Source organism: Mustela putorius, unplaced genomic scaffold (genome assembly GCF_011764305.1).
Source record: "Mustela putorius furo isolate JIRA1106 unplaced genomic scaffold, ASM1176430v1.1 tig00003853_pilon_pilon_pilon, whole genome shotgun sequence".
Classification (NCBI taxonomy): domain Eukaryota; kingdom Metazoa; phylum Chordata; class Mammalia; order Carnivora; family Mustelidae; genus Mustela; species Mustela putorius.
In genome coordinates, this window is record NW_025422005.1 from 44,805,171 (window position 1) to 44,823,591 (window position 18,421).

General features: G+C 42.0%; 1 long non-coding RNA gene across 1 annotated transcript; it reads left to right on the forward strand.

The window, feature by feature from the left end:
* The first annotated feature begins 1,648 nt into the window (after positions 1–1,648).
* Positions 1,649–6,657, forward strand: LOC123387263. The gene is made up of 4 exons (XR_006601593.1): positions 1,649–1,750; positions 3,643–3,786; positions 3,979–4,027; positions 6,457–6,657. It is a non-coding gene; the product is annotated as an uncharacterized LOC123387263 (long non-coding RNA).
* The last annotated feature ends 11,764 nt before the right edge of the window (positions 6,658–18,421 follow it).

The window sequence follows — 18,421 nt, forward strand, 5'->3', positions numbered from 1 at the left end:
TAAATGATCTGTTTTAGGTGTCAAATAGGTTAAGGCTGCCACTCTTAGTAACTAACTGCTAAAGTGCTTCAGTGAGGTTGTAATGATTCACCATACACCTACAGTGTTCTCTGGTTGCCCTTGAACCTTGACTCTGCAGAGTCAGGAGTGTGGCCCTGAGCCACCTCAGTCTTTCGTGTGAGTTCCCACCTGGAAAACAGAAGCAGTAACAGCTATCCTGCAGAGCTGTGTCCAGTGTAGGTGGAACAGCACAACACAGTGGTTGCCCAGTGTAGGTGGCCCTGACCCGGCTTCTCCTGTCCTTTCATCTGCATAAGAAAGGACTACACTTACCCTGCCCAGCCCCCACCCTGCCCCCTGGCTGGGACTGTATCTCATCCTGGGATCACAACACAACACACAGAGAGCATAGGACTGGATCTTATGAAGTCCTAAGTAGCCCTGTCCTCCAACTTGGAAAACCTCCTAAAGGTTCAGATGTGCTCAGCAGGGACTTCACCTTTGTTCCTAGTTCCACGGTGATAATATCCTGTGTGTATCCAAGATTAAATACCATACGTGCTCCACCAAATACACTGCTGCTACATATTTACATGGCTCACATAAAACTGGATAGAGTAGCTTGGCATTAAAAGACAGCATTTGCGAAGTATGGTCAAGAATTGGGGCGCCAGGCAGTCCGCGTGAAACGAGGCATCTGTTCTATCTGACAAGTTGATAATTCTATACTCCTGGCGTCTCATATTAAATTCTCTATTTTAGGAACATCAAGAGCCCTCCCCCCAACTCCAGATCTCCCTTGCTGAGTCCTTAAACTTAGGGAGTTTTGTTTTTCAAAACTAGAGCTAAAAATATTTGGTTTTACGTGTGCATCTTTTAAAAGTTGAGGCAATTTCTTTGAGTTTTGGTTGAAGATGATTTCTCCTTTTCCAGTTCTAAGATGACTGTGGTTCCATGAAAAGGATAAATGTATTTATGATAATTAGCATTCTAATTAAACGCCTACATGATTCTCTGCTTACTAGTAACAACATGCCTTACCTTACATTTCATATAATCTTTATGTCTACGCACACGTGCACACACATACACACGCTCCCAATGCTGATATTATTCCCATAATATACGAGGCCACAGAGCCTCTGAGAGCTGAAGCAGCACGGCAGGCAAAACAGGCTCTCAGGTCGGGGCTCCATATCCCATGATCCCCTGCACCTTTTTGAGGGTCAGGACCCCACCCCATCCCCAGGGCTATAAAAAAGGCAGGGATATAGTCAGTATCCTAATATCCTTTATTTCCCTAGAGTTAATACACACAGTAACTTCTCAAAAAACATCTGCCAAAGAAGGGGACCAGGTTCTGCTCTTACCAACAATCATTACAAGTAACAGTTTTTAATCAACGTATCATCTCATTCTTTAATACTACTCTATAATCCTCTTAGTAGAGATGAAATGGATGTGCAGGGAGCTAAGGCAGGACTTCAAAGTCCCCCAGCTAGGAGAGAGGTAATGAAAAGATCTGAATGCAGGTCTTCTGGAACTTACTTCCGAGTCCTTTCAAATAAACCACATTGACCTTTTGGGTGTAGCTGTATTGTAGAGAGGAGTAAGTAACCTAGCTACACTGCAAACAGGAGGGCAGAAATTCCCCTTACTCCGGTGAGGAGACACGGGGGTTTTAAGAGAGCTCCAGGGTCACAGGAAAAGGACACAAAGCCCACAGAGGACTTGATCTGAGCAGCCAAAGGTAAACGGCCAGGGGAGACAAAACAATTTCCATCTCAGTGACCACCATTCCAGAGGCAAGTGCAGACCAGCCATTGAGCCACAGGGACCAGTGAGGGGTCCTTTCCCGGCCACAGTGGAATAACACCGCTGCCTCTATACCTACAGAGCCATCCAGAGAGGAGGAAGGTAGAGAGAGTTTTAGAAGACTAAACATGGGTGAGAAAGAGACTAAGTTACTCAGAAGAGGTAAAACAGATCACGTTCACTGTTAGTCCCTCTCTCCCGTTCCTCATTGCCAAGCATAAGGGTGAGGTTCCTGAGCAAGGTTAGGGTCCCTGGAGGAAAGAAAGCTGAATTTTTTTTTTTTTAAATGAAAGTGGAGTCTGTGATAAGCTGATTAATACTGAGTCTGTGTTAAGCTGAGTGATACAGTATAGTGTCCAGCCCTCCACACTTAAAGATGAAATATTTTAAATTAATATATAATGTATTATTTGTTTCAGGGGTACAGGTCTGTGATTCATCAGTCTTACCCAACTCACAGCACTCACCAAAAGATGAAATTTTTTTAAAGCTCATTTAAAATTAACCGGTTTTCACTACACATTGAGGGGGCAAAAAGAGAAAATAATTTCTGTAGCTCTATAGATTTATCTATAGCATATCACTGCATATTCGTTCAAAGGAGAGTTTTGACTGATGACTGTAAGGTGTTGGGAACGGAAGAGTGAGCAAAGCAAAAAAGATAGTGAATTCACTACATAAAGTAAAGCTGAAAAGTTTGGTAAATGGCCCAAGGTCAAACCACAATTTAAACTCTGGTGTATCTGATTCCAAAGCCCATACTCTTTCTGTCTCCCCATACTAGTTAAATATGAACTAGAAAAACAGAATTTCATGCTTATAGCTTGGCTGTTTTTTTTTTAAAGACCAGATGTACAACTTGCTCTATTTAATAATTCTCTTACCTCCTTTAGCCTCCCTTAAAGAAGTCTGGGGCCCTATGTCTGTGCATTTGTGTCAACTATCTAATGATGAAGGCAGCATTGCAAGAAAACCAAACTAGGCCCTAAGAAATGAAATACTACAGTAGTGGTTCTAAAGTGTGGCCCCAGGACCAAGAGCATTAACTTCACCTGGGAACTTGCTGGAAATCCAAATTCTTGGGCCATACCTCATGCCTACTGATTCAGAAACTCTGGGGGAGGGACCCTGCACTTTTTAACAACTTCTCTAGGTAGCTAAGATGCATACTACAGTTTGAGAACCACTAACTTAAGGGCACAGGGGAGCGCTAGTTCCCCTGAACCTTAGCATACCTCAGAATCCTTCTTAACACAGGAATCCAAGAAGCCATGGCCAGCTTGTCCAGAGTCAGTGTTTATAAAGAGACATATTTGCCATTGGGGGTAGTGCAACCAACTAATTCTACAGATGGGAAGATGAGGTCAAGGGAAAGAAAATGATATACACAAAGTCACAGAGCAAAAAAAGTGGCAGAAATAAAGTAGACTCCAGTTTGGTCCTTCTCAACCCCACTGTGGTTTGGCTCATGCAGTATTTCCTGATGAACAGAAAGTGAAACGGCAGGGATTGGGTGGGAGTTAATAACTTTTATAGGCAATGATGTGGGATCTGGTTGAAGAATGAGAATATCATCAGGGATTGTGAAGGAACCCGACACCCAGTTTGGGACTGGAATAGGCCAGCACGAAGCAAAGGAGGCAGAGGAGAAATCTGAGCTGGAAATGGAAGGGCATCGCTCCCCCTTACCCTGTTTGGGTCGCATCCAGCTCCCCCAGATCCCTCCTCTGTTTTGCAATTTGGATGAATTACCTCGCTGGGTGCCTGCTTCCTGGAACCCCCTCCACCCACAGCTGCTGGATCTGATCTCCATCCGTCTTCACCCAGGCGAAGAGCCCAAAGGGGCTCCAGGGAGACTGCAGTCTCCAGCTTGAACGAGAAGCAGGACTTCCAGGAACACTGCTGTTGATGAGCAGAATCCGACAACATGGTCACCCAATCCTTGTGAAATTACTGGATGTGATAGAACAGGTAAAGAATATTTTGTTTGGGGGAAACAAAACCCTTCCATGACTCTGAGTTCACCAACTTCTCCTTTGGTTGTGGCCAGGTAGTTTTTTAGTGAAACGGATCCCATCTAGAATATTCCTTCAGTGTAAAAATAGCACCAAAGTGTCTGAATTGGGGAAAATAACTGGATTTTTTTTCTCACCTTTGGTCCAGATGCCAGTGATTTCATCCCACTTGGAATTTCCATCACTTAACCAGCTTGGTAAGATTCCTAATATCTTCAAGCATCAGTTGTTTCATGTATAAAATTAAGATCACAATTGAGATAATTTCTGCCTTATCCATCTCATAGGATGAGGTCAAGTGAGATAATGGTTTTGAAAGTGCTTTGCAATCTGTTAAATATCAGAGATGTGACTATATGTTACTACTATCACTTCCAACCAACTTCCAGAGTCCCCGTTTACTAGTGTGTTTTATGGCTACATCCTGGAGCTTATCATTAAAAGGAAACGTTCCACCCCTGACATCTTAGACTCTAATATACAAATCTCCGACTCTCACTTCCTATCAGTCCAGTTTTCCCTTCCTTAAGCCTACTACACATATTTTTTACCTCATCACAACCCTCTAGTTCTTTGGCCTTTTATTTTCACTATGAGCCTCCTCCTGCTTTTACTTCCTTTCTAATGCCTGAAACAACATGGTCCATCACTATAATCTTTTCGTAGCCAATGCCTTCACGCTCTCAATGTCTCCTTCTTCTACCACACTGGAATGAGATCCTCAGCCTCATATCACTGTAAGCATCTGCCTTCTCCCCTTCTCCTTCCCAAGTTGCTGAACACTGTTGGAAGAAATGACACAAGTAGATGGACTGCTGCCACCCCCGAATTTATGGTCCCCAAGCTCAGTGGGCCTTACTGCCAGAGCAAACATTCCACATCTTACTCTGGTCAAGCCACCTTTCTAATTGCTGCTCCCCGTCTTGTAGCAAATAACCTGGTTGACTTTTCAGTGGGAAAACTGAGGCTCTCAGATAAGCACTTGAAACCTCTCCTTCCAAAACCACACACTTAAACATTTACTTCTTTTAAAAAAAAAAATTATTTATTTATTTGACAGACAGAGATCACAAGTAGGCAGAGAGGCAGGCAGAGAGAGAGGGGGAAGCAGGCTCCCCGCTGAGCAGAAAGCCCGATGCGGGATGCGGGGCTCGATCCCAGGACTCTGGGATCATGACCTGAGCTGAAGGCAGAGGCTTTAACCCACTGAGCCACCCAGGCACCCCTAAATATCTAGTTCTAAGTCTGGCTTAGGGATCCTGTGCTAGACCAACAGACATCTTTCTCCCATGCCAGGGAAAGTCCTCCATCTCTTGCCCCAGCTGATCTTCACCTCACTCCTCCAGAAATGTTTTCTCTCCTGGATATTTAATTTCTAAAACGTTAAAAGAAAGTTGCTCCCGTATTTTCTTTTAGCACGTGTGCCCGTGTCCCTTTCTTTTCACAAATTCTCTCAAGGAGTACTCTACCATACTCCACAGCCATTCTCTATTCTGCTAAATCCATCTTGGTTGAAGTTACCAGTCACTGCCTACCAGCAAATTGCCAGACTGCCAGTGTTTCTCAGTCATTGGTTTGGTTGACTGCCTTGTGACATCTCGATAATGCTCTGTCTTTTCCTTCTAACTCTCCCTTTACTGGCTCTTGAGATGTGACTCCTTATGGAGCTCCCTGACCCACTCTGACATTTCCTTCCTGCTGATATATATATGCACACTTAGATATTTCCTTCTTGGAGATATATTTACATACTAGATTCTTCCTATCTGTCTCTACTAAAATGCTGATTTTCCCAATTTGATTTTTTTTAGCTATTAATACTTCCTGAATAATTTCATCTGCTCCAGGGTTTCATGGTGATGATTCTTTTATTGAGGATTATTTCCAATTATGAAATTCCAACCTGAGGTTTGACTACTTAATTTCTACTTAATTGATGTGCCCAGAAAGGAATTTAATACCTTCCCCCAAACAGGCTTTCCTCCTGTGTCCCTTAACTTAGTAAATGTGTGCTTAGATACCTAAAATTCTGGATATATTGCTGACTTCTCTTTCCTACACTCTAATAGCAAAGGAGCCCTCGAGCTCTTTGTGTCTCCTCTTCATCTCCTCTGCCTCTGACTGAGTTCAGACTTTCAGTGTCTCTCTTATGGATTGCTGTCATCATCTCCTGATTGGTTTTCCTGCCTCCAGTATTAGATCCTTCCTACACATTCATCATGTCAAAGTAAAAACAAAAAACCTATCAGTGTATTCCTACCATTTACTGAGCACTTGCTATGTCTGGCATCCTGGTAAATTCTTTACATTCATTGTGACATCGTAGCCTCACAGCAACCCAATGAACGAAATACGGATATTCACAATTTCAGAAGGAAAAAACAATACTGTGAAGCTACTTACTACATGGGCAAATCAGCAATTAAACCAAAGCCCACATGCTTTATGTCCATCCACTAATATGCTTCTCCATGGCTCAGAGAATAAATCCAAACTCCTTAGCATGCCATGTCCCCAGAAACCCACCTCATGCCCTAGTTTCTCACAGTCCACATTAAACGTTCACCCCTTCTCCTCCTCCCCTCCCATCTCTTCACACCTGAAGAGACTGTTCTTCCTTCTGCAGCACCACTAAACTCTGTGGAGACAACGCACAGAGTGCCAACCAACTTCATCTCATTTACAGTACTGTGTGTGAGCATCTTGAGATCTTTGTCTCCAAGACCTAATCCCATCTTTGGCCTACAGTATGTGGGTTGGCAAACTATAACCTGTGGCCCAAATCTGGCTTACCAATTGTTTTTGTAAATAAAGTTTTGTGAAACAATTCTTTTAGTCATTTGTCTACCATCTATGGCTACTTTCATACTACAATGTCAGAGTTGAATAGTTGCAACAAAGACTGTATGGCCCACGATTCTAAAATATTTACTATCTGGCCCATTATAGAGAAAGTTTGTCAGTCTCTGACATAGTAAAGGCATAATTAATGTTAGGCAACTGAAAGAGTTGCATGAAATATTGGCTGGGTGAATCTTTGAATGATTGCATCATTCTTAAGAATAGTATCTTTTGGCAATGGAAAGTAAGAAATAAGAACATTTAAATTTGAGCAAGTGTTTCCTGGCAATTAGCAATGATCTTATTTTAACCATACCGCTCTGAAATGAACAGAATAAGTGGTATTTCTCCTTTATATCTATCTATTTTCCTATCATCTTCTATATTTTTAGAATAAAGTAGAGGTTCACAGAAGTAAAGTCATGAGCCTATGGTCCAATGAATAGCTCAGGCTGGAACCAGGATTTGGACTCTATCATTTATGGGAAGTCAGAAGTCACAGGTCTTCAGAGATCAGTCTCCTGGGGCACAAAACAAGGCAGTAAAGTGGACCCCAGAGGGACAAGGGGAAATATCCAATATTAATAATAATCACTCTAAAAAAAATAATAATCCCTCTGCCTACCCTCTCGGAGTGTTTTCAAATGAGCATTGTCACTTATAAAGTACTTAGAAAACATAAAAGCATTGAATGTTTAGAGAATGAGGAAGGACTTTTCTTATCTTGCTCATTTCACCATTCTATCAACCTGTAAGAATTCTTCAATGAAGAAATAAGTAATTAAGCTCTGAAAGGTTAAGTTTCACCAACATATCAGTGTTCAAACTGATCTCTCTGGTTGAAAATCCTTGCTCTTTTTAAAACTCTGGGCCACTTTCCTTTACTCGTAAACGTATCAGTTATAGCTTGAAGAAGATCTCATTTCCAGAGACTTTAGGACATGCCGCACAGCCCTTTGTGCCCTGCTATCCTTGTATTAGACATGGTCAAGATTTACCAGCAATTTTGAGAAGCTTTCATTGTCATAATTTCATTGTTACATATTGTTGTTATATTTATTTGTTAGATTTGATTGTAACATTGTTGTCCCTGCAGATCTCCCAGGGACAAATGCTGAATTTGTTTTTCAAACCCTCCCAAAGGCTAGAGCTAACCAGTGTATTTGGACAGAGGGTGTGGAGGCTTCCCTAGCCACATCACACCCACCTAGATAAGGAGACAGGATGCCACATGACCTTCCAACATTTGCCAAAGAACAGGCTAGCAGGGGGATCAAGAGAGGGTGGGTGTGCCTAGTTAATCAGGCAGAGCAGACTAAACAAGCCTACACATGCTGACCTTTTCCTTCCTTTGGGTTTTTAATGAAAGTTCTTTCTACCCAGGAACAAAAACAGTCATTTGTTCCTTCATTTAACATCCACTGAGCACCTATCCCAGGACAGCCCTTCTTTCCTGCAAGGAGCCTGTCAACTGGTGGACAAAACAAACATGTAAATAGACAAAAAGGTGGTGAACTTACAAGGTGGTGAGAACTTGAAACAAAGCTCTGAGAAAGCAAGCCCTTCTCTCTGGGACTTGGAGAAGCCTCAAAGAGGAGATAACATTGGAGCTGGGTTTTAGAGGATGAGTAGGAATTTGCCAAAAATTATTATTTCAGTGATTTATTGACTACATACAATAAACCAAAATCAAGGCTGGGAACCTTCCTTCCTTGTTAATTCCCACTTCATCACATTTTAGAAATAATGAAACGAGTTCAAAGAAAGAATCCAGTACATCCAAATTCATAAAGGCAGTAAATGGCAGAGCGAGGTCCAGGCCCAGGTTTTCCTGGCTTTACCAGCAGCATTATTTTGGTACTTCTATTTCAGATGAGGGCCAGAGAGGCAGAAAATAAAATTTTACATTACTGAATAGGGAGGTGTTTGGATGAGCTGAACACCCGGTCATGGAGGAAAGGAGCTGAAGATAAGTGATCACAATAAGCTCAGGTTTGGAAGGGCCCTGTATGTGTCATCCCCTCAGATTTTTTTCCGTGGGAGTGCTGGGAAGAAGCCACAGTCAGGTTTCTTGTTTAGAAATGTCAACATAGCAGAAGGCAAGAGAAAACTGGAGACCAACCACGAGGTTGCTATCTTCGTCCAGGCCAGGGATATTTAAGACCTGAATGAAGACTGTATTTCATGAGGATCGAATTTTCAAAATCCGTGTGAATGGGAACAAGCTTCTGGAATGGGTCTCCCACTAAACTGTGACTGTGCTTTCATAGAAGAGCCCTTTGAAATCCAGTGCATTTTGTAGATGGAAAGCTGAAGCCCAGAGAGGGGATGAGTAAGGACAGAGGGTGTCAAGCCTACGTCCTGACCTTTGGGGCCTGACGGCCTTTCCCCTTCCTGACAGCTCTTTGAGGGTGCAATAACCCAGACTCTCCCTTCCCCCGCCTCACATGGGTTGCAGCCGTTTCTCTTTCCCCTCAAGTCATCCTGGAACATCTCCCAGTACACGGACAAGATCCAGCCATCTAGGAAGGCTGGCAGGAGGAAGCCCCTAACAATGAACAAATGTTTAGGGAAAACTCCCAGTGATTTCCCTAGCGAGCCGAGACAGAGCAAACCTTCCCGGAGCTCCTGCTTCACTGAGCAGGAACAGGTGATGAGGAAAAGCAGGATGGCGGAGCCTGCAATGCCCGAGACAGGCTTTGAAGCAGAAAGCCAAGTGCAATCAGTTTTAGGAATATTACTTACCTTCTTCTACGTGCCAATAGTGGGTGGGAGCAGAAAGAGAATACTGTGCAGAGACGCTCCCTTACCAGAGAATGTGGCTAGTTCAAGATTCTGGTCTGTGTTAGACAATGACTGCACCAGTTCCAACATCCTGCACAGGCTCCTACTGACCTCCCGTGGCCACCTGTCCAGCATCCAGGGAGGCTCTGTGGGCTAACTCCCATTTTCCCTGGGAAACCCATGAGCTCTGCCAACCCATGAGCTCTGCAACCCTCAGTGGACTGAGGGCTGGTATCATCCTTCCCTCCTATATAGTCCCAGCAGTAGGGAGACAGACAATGCCAATAATGGGTGCCCTTCCCCAACTAGTGAAGATCCCAAGAGCCTTGTCCTCACAGGACAGAGAATAAATGTACACTGGGTATCTAAGTGAGGAGGCCTGGTGAAGAAGAGAGGAAAAAGTATGAAGCTACCAAAAAAAGGGGGCCAGACAACTTTGAGGACAGACAATGGGGAGGTCTGAAGGACTTTCAGCCAAAGGCTATAAACATGTGCAGTGTGTTCATATGTGTCCTCAGTGCCAGCTTATTCGAGTGAGACAGCTTCTCAAGTGGCCCAGAAAGGGAACAAGGCTCCCTTTATGGTGTTCTCCTACCACCAAGAACCTTCCATGAGAGCCAGCAGAAAATGTTCTAGCCAGTTCCACCTCCCTGCCTTTGGTCATTTCCTTTTCCTGCCTGGCGTCCTCCCGGCACCTTCCCTTAACCCATAGTGAACGTTCCAGTTCATTTCACACCTTCTCTCCCATAAAGCTTTCTGCCTTGGGTTGGTTTCCTCAGAAAACAAGAGCCCCAGTCAGAGACTTGGATGCTGGTAGTTTATTTGAGGTCGATCCCAGAAAGCAAAAGTGAGGAGTGTGATGAGTGAAACGGAGAGGGAAAAACCAGCGTAAGGCGCAGCAGGGTCAATGTGGCCATGGCCAGGGTGACGCACGCCTCCCAAGAAACGTACCATATGCATCCCACAATTATCCATCAGTTGGCCGAGAGACTGGGGCCCTTCTCCAGGGACTTCTCACCTGCCTCCCCACCCCAGTCCCCATCCCCTGATGAGGGTTGCCTAGAGCACCATCCGTGTACTTACGTTCTCCTAGAAGCAAATGCTGAGACAAGGACTCAATGCAAGGGAGCACCGGGAGGAGAGCAGGAAGTTGAGGCTGGGAGAGCCTGTGGAGGCCGATAAAGGTGTGTGAGGGAGCAAGTTACCACAGCTGGGCGATTCTAGGAACCAGTGTAGAAACGTGCCTCCGAATTATGCCTGCGGAGAGGAGAGGGCGCTGGCGGGTCTTTCTCCACTCTTCCCATCATTTCTTGAGGTTTGAAGCCTGCTGCCTAGGTTGCAGGTAAGAATTTAAAGCCCTTCCAGCATTCCCAGCACAGAGACAGAGTGGGGTCTGGCTGCAGGAGAAAGCCCACAGACAAAGAAGTGTAGCTACTGGCATTGTAATTCAGGTCCATCCGGGTAGGGGCGTAGGTGTGGCATTGCCAGCTGGCTGAACAAACTCCCCAAACCGAGAAGGCCCTGAGGTAAGGAGCTGGAAGACGGGAACTCTGCCAAGGGGAGGGGAGTCTGAGCTGTCTACAATGACTGTGGCTGCAGTGAAAGGCAAGCCGATCACAGGCACCAAGGCAGCATCTAAGCACACGGTTTATTACGGCCGGCAACACTGACTTTCTCTTCCCATCTTTTGAATACTTATTAAGTAATCATTAGACATATGTAAGTTGCCCTATATGAATGTGTAAGTTGCACACTTGAAAGTAGATCGCCAGCTTTTGGGGGTCAGAGTCTGCAGCTTTGTCTTTTCATCTCCTTTAGTACTTAACACAAAGCTATATATCTAATTATGATTTTGTCTATTTTTGCAAAAAGTACAGAAGGTTTCATGCATGAGTTCCCTCCCTTCCCCATCTATAAAGTTATCTTCCTGTGTAAATGCCAGGCCTTACATCTATTCATTCTGTCTTGGAAATAACAAGGATAAGATTTATCCTTTTCCTGATTTTGGTCAACTCATTAGCTCACACTTTGGACACGACTGACTTTGCCTCTCTTCTGGAGTCCTCACTTGGTCAGTCGTTCCGTCCCTCAAATAGTCTGCATAGCAGGGAGTTGGGCTGGGTGGGGGTCCTGAAGTCTGGACCACCCCACATCACTTAGGCTTTGTGTGATGTGTAAGAGGAGGGTCTCCTAAAGAACCTGTAGGATAATGTGCAGGATCCGGAATGCACCATAGGATACCCAAGGCTGGTATCCTATCTGGCTTGGCAAGAAACTCCACTCTGCATGATCAATTGTGTAACATTAGCCTGGGAAAGGGGGCACCTGCTTTCTCCTTCCCCTCAGTCCCAACAGGGTGGGGACAAATAAAAGGACCTCTCAGGTCTGGAATGAGGCATGGAAATGCTTGAGTCATGCCCAACACAGGTAATGTCCTCAGCTTCTCCCACTAACTCCAAGGTCTGCCATTTCCTAAGACTCAGCTTAGCCTTCGGAAAATGAATCGTTCCTTGTCAAAATCATTTAGATTCCTTTAGAAGATGAGAAGTTCCTGTTGACCTCCTTGAAATATGGAAAACCAAGTGGCTCAAAAAGTGGAATATGGATCTGAGTAGTTCACCAGTCTTTCTGCCTCCTCAAATCCTTTTGGGAATAAGGTCAGAAGTGAATGAATAACTTTGCGTAACTTTACAAGATTAATTTATGCAGGATACTTTTTCTTGCTTCATTCCATCCTTATCCCCAGTCTAATTCCTTCTTGCCACAGGTCCCCATACAAGTAAGTTTGAATTATGTCCTTAAATATTCATGTATACTTGTAACCTACGTAGGGTGGGTTGGGAAGCTTCGATATCTTTGATTTCTATAAATCATATGGTATTATAAGCCTCATTCTGTTTCTTCCTTTTGTCACTCAGTAATAGGATTTTTGGGGGAGGGTGGAAGGACACAATGTTTGTTTTGTTTCTTTTTCTCTCTTGAAGCTATCACGCAACAAGAGTACATGGTCTTTGAAAACTGACCATGTGAACCTCCCTGGTATCATGTCCCTCTCTTACTAAAGGAATCCCTGAAGTGAACATTATGTTAATCTCTTTCTCCTTGGTGTTGTTCCATCCCTGCACAATATTCTGTTTCTTTTTTTGTGGGGAGGGGGTTACTTTTTTTTTTTTAATTTCTTTTCAGCGTAACAGAATTCATTGTTTTTGCACCACACCCAGTGCTCCATGCAATGTGCGCGCTCCCTAATACCCACCACCTGGCTGTTTCTTTGTCTGGTTTTGCTCCTTATGTAAATGAGTCATACAGAATGTTTTCCTCTGTGACTTGTTTTTTTAGCTCAATTTTTTTTAATTTGTCCACGTTGATGACAAAGCTGTAGTTGGTCCATTTTCATTGTCACAGAATATATTGTATAATATGGAGTATATGCTGATTTTTTTCACCTGTCTCGCATAGGTGGTCATTTGGATTGCTGGTGGTGGAAGTGATGCTATTCTGAATAATGTTATGAACACTTTAACCATGTTTCCATGTGCAACTGGGAAGGAGTTTGACAATGAAATAAGTCTAGGAATTGCTGAATCATGGGGCACACACACACTCCTGTTTTAAGCAATGCCAAACTACTTCACAAGGTTTTTACATCAACTTACAGTCTCTCCCACAATATGATGGCTTCCTTTCTCCACATCCTGGGAAACTCTTAAATTGTCAAACCGCTTACTATGGTGAATCTGGTGAGCCTATAAACATCTTCATTTTGGTTTTAATGTGTGTACTGTAACTGCCAATGAGCTTGAGCATCTTTTCATAACTTTATGAGACATTTGTGTTTTCTTTTCTGGAAAATTATTATTTGTATTTTTGCCCATTTGCCTCTTAAGTTGTTCATTTTTCTTATTAATATGTAGAATTTTAAAATAAATATATTCTGGATACTAATCTTTTGTCATGCATATGTGGTCCAAATATTTTCCCCCCGTTTGGGTAATGACTTCAGCTTGTTTATGGCATCTTTTGATAAACAGAAATGTCTAATTTTAATGAAGTAGGATTTATCCATTTTGTGTGTGCTATGTCTTGCACAAAACATTATTTTTCTTGTGGTCATTAAGATATTCTTCAAAATGGCACAGCATCACGACTTTACTCATGTTATTTACCTTCTCTGATCCTTGATTTGAAAAATACTTGTATCCTGGAGGTTTTATGAGGGTTTCAAGTGATAAATGTGTGTGGAAGAACTTAGGAAAGCACTTTACACATAACTGGGACTCCATAAGTATAATTCCTCCATTGTAGAACAGTCCTAATTCTATCTTTCACAGAGGTTAGACTTTTGCAAGTAATTTCACTTTAAACTATGAATACTTAGACTATGTTATTATATGCTATATATATTTTGTTAAGTATTTTATGGTTCACCAAAATCTTGTAAAATAAACAATAGTATCATCACCATCGTATTGATGAGGCAATTAATGGTTAGAAAATAAGGGACTATGGGTGCCTGGGTGGCTCAGTTGGTTAAGCCTCTGCCTTTGGCTCTGGTCATGATCCCAGGGTCCTGGGACAGAGCCCCGCATTGAGCTCTCTGCTCAGCAGGGAGCCTGCTTCCTCCTCTCTCTCTCTCTGCTTCTCTGCCTACTTGTGATATGTCTCTCTCTGTCAAATAAATAAATAAAATCTTTTTTAAAAATAAAGAAAGAAAAGAAAAGAAGGGACTGACCTTGGGCACAGCTATAAAAGGCAGAGTCATCATTATATTTCCTGTCTGCCTTTTTATCTAGACTGTGAAATGCTTTATGGGAGAATTTGTGTTCAGTGAATGGCAAGAGTCCTGGAATGGGGAAATAAATTATATAAATACGTATGTGGGGATGTGGTAGAGGGAAAAAGGTAAAGGTGGTCTACATATCCTTTTGCTTTTTGCCTTAGAGAACACATGGTATAATTTGCCCTGGTCTGCATCTTCTAACCCTCCTGCCTAGACCTGACTGAGAGTCTTCTGAAACCACTCATACCCCAAAGTGTCTGCCTTGAGTCTACAGCCCTCTGGATGTGCATCGTAAAGATGGTGTCCAGAATTGAACCAACACACTGCTCCTTTCTGAGGAATTCCACATCAAGTGGAACATTGCTTCAGTCATAATATAACTAGACCCAGTGAGTATCTTTCTGTGAGAATCTTGAGTCACCCAGGACACATGTGTTAACAGGGTTTAGAGCTCTGTTTGTTTGCCTCCCCAGACAGATGTTGAAATAGGATCTCCCACCACCAAACTGCCCAGACAACCAAGCAACTGAGTAACCACTTGCTAAAGTTAACACTGTTACGGCATTCAGTTTCCCACCGATGAATTATAGCACAGTGTACACTGGATCCATTCAAGTCACTGAAGGTTAGATCTGAAAGGACCTTAGCCATCATCTAGACACCTCATATGTTATAGCAGAAAGGGAACCAGATTCAAAGACCGAATGCATGGGAGTAAATCTCTACATTAAATGTACATCCTTAGTTAAAGAACATTGTATGAATGGCCCTCACCTATAAAATGAAGATTAAAAAAATACTCCCTCTCTTACAGTGTAGGGTTGTGGTGAGAATCAAATCAAATATTATACATGCTTCTGTGATGCTCAACTTTAATCCAAGTATGAAGTATGTATGTAAGAAAAGAAAAGAAAAGAAAATACAGATCTTTGTTGGCTTAGTTCAGGCTTTTAAAAATTCAACTCTATATAAATTGTCCTGTAAAATGCATAGCTAAAAGAGATTTAGAAATTTTGTATGTGTGTCCAGATCAAAACAAAGCACGTGGCAGATTCCACAGAGAAAAGATATGTTATTCTCATTTTTATGTTGTACCTACAAAGAGCATAAATTCCATTATTCTGCACTTTCCTTGCCCATGGAAGACACTACAGTTTTCTTTTAAATGAGCATCTACATGGTTTTAGAATCTTCCTCAAGACATGGAGTTATTCCAGGAATTCACTGACAATTATTTCTTGAAACTAAGTTTTTTTTTTTTTTATGGATGAGAAACAATTAGTTGGGCTATACTCTATGATAAATCCCATGTAATAAAGTTTCAGTTATCTTTTGCTACTTAATTTACAATCCCCCCAAAACAGTAACTAATTTTAGCTTGGCTTACAGATTCCTCAGATGGATTTACCTAGGTTTATTCATACAGCCATGTTTAGCTAGAGTTCTGGCTGGGCTGGAAGGTCCAAGATGGCCTCGTTTACAAGGCTGGCAGCTGGTGTTGGCTATGGGATGGGCTTCAGTTCTTTTCCATGTGGCCTCTCATCCTCTAGAAGACTAGACTGCCTTTTCCTAGATGATACCTCAGGGTAACATTCTAAAGGATCTTATAAGTCTTAGTTTTAGATGTTACATAATTTTACTTCTGCCATATTCTACTGGTAAAAGTGAGTCACTAGGATACCTATCTTCAAGAACTATACACACACACACACACACACACACACACACACACACATATATATATATATATAATATACCTGTATCAATATCTATATCTATCTATCTATATGATGGGAGGAACAGCAATATACTGGGATGAGAGAAATTTGTGGCCATTAAACAATCTATTAGAGTTTTCCCTCTTGCCATAAATCATTCATATTCCTCCCACATGTAAAATGCTGTCATCTCCAAACTAAGACCTCCAAAAGTCTCACCTTAATTGTTTTAGTTATCTATTGCTTCACAAATTATTTTATTTGCTATCACAAATTATCTTCCTAAAACAAAAATAAGCATTCATTATCTCCCACATTTCTGTCAGTCAAGAACTCAGGAGGCTAGTTGGACACTTTTGACTCAGGGTCTCTCATGTGGTTTAAGCCAAATGTCAACCAGAGTTGTAGTCACTTGAAGGTTTGAATAGGACCAGAGGATCCACTTTCAAGATGGCTCACTCATATGCCTGTTCACAAGCTCCAGCTCCTTACTATACAGACCTCCTCCTGAGGTTGATTAAGTGTTCTCATAATATGGAATTCAGCTTTCCTCAGAGCAGGTGATGTAAGAGAAATTAAGGAAAAACTAAAGTGCCATTTGTGACCTTGCCTTGGAAGAATTGATATATATATATATATATATATATATATATATATATATGCAGTATCTTGTTCATTAGCCAGACTAGTCCCATTCAATATGGGGAGGTATGATACAGGGGGTACATTTTGGAAGTTGGCTGCCACACTAGTTATGGTATCAAGCTCACAATCCTGAATTTCACAATCCACTTTAGTCTGGATATAAATGAGTCTCCAAAGTTTGGTTTTCAAGTGCAGCAACTCTTGAACATCAGCAATTCCAGAGACTTGTGAACTAAAAACCCAATAGGTCTTCCCAGACACATTCAACATACAACACTGAAAAGGGGGAAATGATGGACAATAGACAATTCCATTCAGAATGGGATAGTGGCACACACATGGAAGCCATTTATAGCAGTTCTGAAATCCAGATATCACAAGTTGTCAGCTCCCCACCCTAGGGGTGAGAAGGGTTCCTGGATTAGGGGCTCTTTTTGTGTCTGTGAGCGGTCTCATTATTCCCCTCAGCTCTTCACTCTACGTTCTGAGCTTTTATTCTAACTTTCTAAATGGCTCTTCTTTTTATGTATGAAATGGTTTGTGCTTGTATCTGAGTAGCTTTCTCAGGAGCTTGTGCTTCCTGCTGCCCTCAAGCCTCTTTTCATTTGAACTATCTCTATTTCCCTCAGTTCAAGTTAGCCAAGTGCAAATTACCAATGCTAATGATATTATAATTCTCTTAAAATCGTTGTGGGTTTCCCTTTATCTCCTCTGCATTCACTCCATGCCCCCCAAAGCCAAATCTATCATGCTTTTTGAGATTTCTTTATATTATATAAAAGTCCACTTCTTTGAAAGAATGCCACTGAGATCATTAGAAGCCCCATTTTCTAGCTCAATGTGGTTTCTGGGCACCTTAAGTCTTATGAGATCTTAACAAAATGTATTACAGCCAAACACTTGATCTGTGTCCTGAAGCCATTTTTTTACTTTGGTAATAGTCTGCCAGCTGTAGAGACAGAAAATATAAAGCAGTATTATGTTCCAATCTAGAAAGTCCTGGTTCTTTTATATCTTCTCCAAATCCTGCTTGCAAATGCCACAGTTATCTCATTAGCTCATCACTCTTATACTTTATTATATCCAGTTGAAGACACTATTTGGTATTTTTATTCTTCTGCTTCAGTATCTCCTTAGCCAGACGCAACAAGCTTAAGCGGCAACTTTCTGTTGTTCATGTCCCTACAGTTCTGCCAGTTTATACCAAATACTGTCTTTTCTTGCTTTGTCTTCAATCACCATTTCCTTTCTGCTCCTCGACTCTCTTTTCTCTCTTCTCTCTCCAGCCTCTACCCACCACCTAGGTCCAAAGCCAATGCCACATAGTTGAGGTTTTTCTTATGGCAGTATCACACTTCTAGTTACCAATTTGCCCCAGTTTTCTATTGCTATATAACCAATCATCCAAGATTCAGTGGCTTAAAACGACAGGGCTGTAGGATATCTCACAAGTTTGTTTTGGCTAGGTCATTCTTCTGATGGGCTTTAGAGAGCTCACTGTTTTGTTTGTTTTTGATTTCCACAGTTTTGATTGTCACAATTAGGTGGAGGTTATTTGTCATGGTTAGAGGCCATGGATGCTGGTAAACATGCTACAGTATGTTTATTGTTGTGTGAATTATCTAAGCCCAAAATGTCTATAGTGCTGAGGTTAAAACATTTGTGATAAGTATTTTTATATGCAATATCTTCTTTAATCTTTACAACAGCTCTATGGGATAGGTAAGACCCTCATCATTTACAAAAGAGAAAAGTGAAGCCCAGACGAGTTAAATTATTTTAACAAGATTACGTAATTAGTAGAGGGAAGAGTTAGAACTTTA